The 2,409-nt window shown below is 58.2% G+C and overlaps 1 non-coding gene across 1 annotated transcript; it reads left to right on the top strand.

Annotated features, from left to right (window-relative positions):
- Positions 1–414: 414 nt before the first annotated feature.
- Positions 415–487, top strand: TRNAR-CCG (transfer RNA arginine (anticodon CCG)). The gene has a single exon. It is a non-coding gene; the product is annotated as a tRNA-Arg (tRNA).
- The last annotated feature ends 1,922 nt before the right edge of the window (positions 488–2,409 follow it).

Here is a 2,409-nt window from a genome sequence, read left to right as displayed (position 1 = left end):
TATCATGCAAGAGCTGGCATGGGCGCAGAGGACAGTGCTAACGATGGAGGAGGCGCGGGGAAAGAAAGCCTTAGAGTACGTCCTGGAGGCTATAGGAAGGACGCCACCTATCGGGGCGCGCGGGGAGGGAGGAGCTAACGGCCGATGCGCGCGAGTGAGGCTAAGGGCGTGTCGCGAACGGCAGGGCAGGGCCCAGGCGCAAGTCCTTAGCGCGCCTTGTTGATTGAGAGCGCGGGGGAGGGGCGGAGTCGGAGCTCGGCGGGTTTGGAACCGAGTGGGGGGCGGGCCGTCCTCGGCTGGGCGGGGCCCTTAGAGTGAGGCTGGAATCATCAAGGACCAAAGGCTGGGTGGGGGCGGAGCCAGTTGGAGCCGGGCGGGGCCTTTAGAGCGCGCCGGTCTCCGTTTTCACTGGGTGACCCAGTGGCCTAATGGATAAGGCATCAGCCTCCGGAGCTGGGGATTGTGGGTTCGAGTCCCATCTGGGTCGTACCGCTCACACGTTTTGTAGCGAGCCGGAGCAGCCTGGTAAATTCGTGACTGGGCGCCCCCGCCGGGCTCCTGGGCCGCTTCCCCGTTATTAACGCCCGCAGGGGCTGCACACGCCGCTGCCCTGACACACTTTTAATCATGCCGCCCCGGGACGCGCGGGAGCTCGGGGATTCTTGGCGGCCGGGGCATGCAAAGCGGGGCTGGGATGGCTGCGCGCACCAGGCCGGGGAGTCCCGCACCGGCGGGGGCGGAGGGGCTCTTGCCTCGCTCGAGGAGGCAGACGTTCCCCGTGCAGCTCGGCCCGTTAACCCTCCCGCTCCCCGGGCGGAAAGAAATCCCCGTGTAGCGGGGCTGCGGGGCAGGAGACACCTGCCCAGCACCTGCGGAGCGGCCTCCTGGGCGGGTGGGGGCTTTTCCTGCCCCGCCCCCGCGGCCCCGGCCTGAGTGGGTCTGGGGCGCAGAAAGGGCGCAGGCCGGGGGCCGGGCCGGAGGCGCCCAGGCGGGTTTGGAGCGCGGCGCCGGTTGCCATGTAAACGCGGGCAGAGCCGGAGCGCTCGGTGGCCAGGGCACGTGAGGGCGCGAGGGAAACAGGAGTCGGCCCCGTGTCCGTCCGAGGGGTGCAGCCTGCCCAGGACGGGGCGTGAGTCGGGGGTTTGGCCCTGGGTGGCCTTTCCTGGCCAGGGCGCTGGGCCGCGGGGTGCCGGCTCCCGCCTTTAGGCTGTGGCCGTTGATGACGCCTCTTCTGTCAGAAGCAGGGGTCCCCCTTTGTTTTGCACTTTTAACGGCCGGAGGGGTACTGGGTAAAAGCCTGAACCAGGGCCCGTTGGAGTCTGTCCACTGACTGCAGGGAGCTTCCGATCAGGGGCCTCGCTCCGTATCCCTGTGGCTCCTTATTGGTTTTCCTTGGGCCTTCCTAGCTGTGGGGTCTAGGGCATCGTTCCCCCTAATTTCTGACAGGCTGCGTGCACAAAACATTTCTTACTGTGCACATTTGCGTGCGCACGGTGTTTCGGCTCTGCACGCGCACAGCTTAGAGGGAACAGTGGTCTGTAGCTCAGGAAAGCTCATGCTCAAATAAATGGGTTCGTCTCTAAGGTGCCACGCGTCCTCCTGTTCTTTTTGCGAATGCAGATTAACACGGCTGCTACTCTGAAACCTCTCATAGGTGCTGCTGGCTGAGCATTTTGAGGATTTGCTGTGCTTTGTTTTTGGCATGCCCTCGGATTATGGTGAGATACAGAGGTAGACTAGGTCTTCGTTTGGACTTAATTTTTGATGTTTTAGGCCCAGATTTTTAAAGGTGTTGAGACATTGTGTTGTGTCAGCATTTCAATGCCGAAGGGATATAGACCGCTAACTCCCTTTGTCAGAAGGCATGGGCGCCTAAGACTCATTTAAAATCAATGGGATTGAGATTCCTAAGCGCCTCTGTCACTTTTGAAAATGGCCATTTTATCACTTAAGTCTTGCAGTGGTAAGCAGCTCAACCCCTAACTACTTTTTAAAATCTGAGCCCTAGTGTTTTGTAGTGAGCCATTGTTCATCACACATCAGGTGTGATGGCATCAGAACTTCAGTGTTCTTTTCTCTATAGTGATTAGGAATGGGGACTTCATCCAGTTTTTCACTGCAAGCCAGTATTGCCACCAATGCAGGGTCTCTGGGGTTTTTCAATAGATGTAATTGGTTGCTAAAATTGTAGTTCTAAACTTCTCTCATAGGGAGAAGGAATCCTCTACTAGGAGTGTTTCACTACAGTTTGCTAACGAACAAGCAGCTTCACCCGTAGTAGCATCAGTGCAAAGACTAGTTTAGACATGTTAACCACCACATTGTCCACAGTGCTACCAGTGAAGCTGAAATTTTAAAATAGCTGAATTTTTAGGAGAAACACCCAGACATAGACACAGCAATATAGTA

Source organism: Lepidochelys kempii, chromosome 14, assembly GCF_965140265.1.
Source record: "Lepidochelys kempii isolate rLepKem1 chromosome 14, rLepKem1.hap2, whole genome shotgun sequence".
NCBI classification, from domain to species: Eukaryota; Metazoa; Chordata; order Testudines; family Cheloniidae; genus Lepidochelys; species Lepidochelys kempii.
The sequence above is the reverse complement of the archived record's forward strand: the minus strand, read 5'-3'. Positions and strand labels throughout refer to the sequence as shown.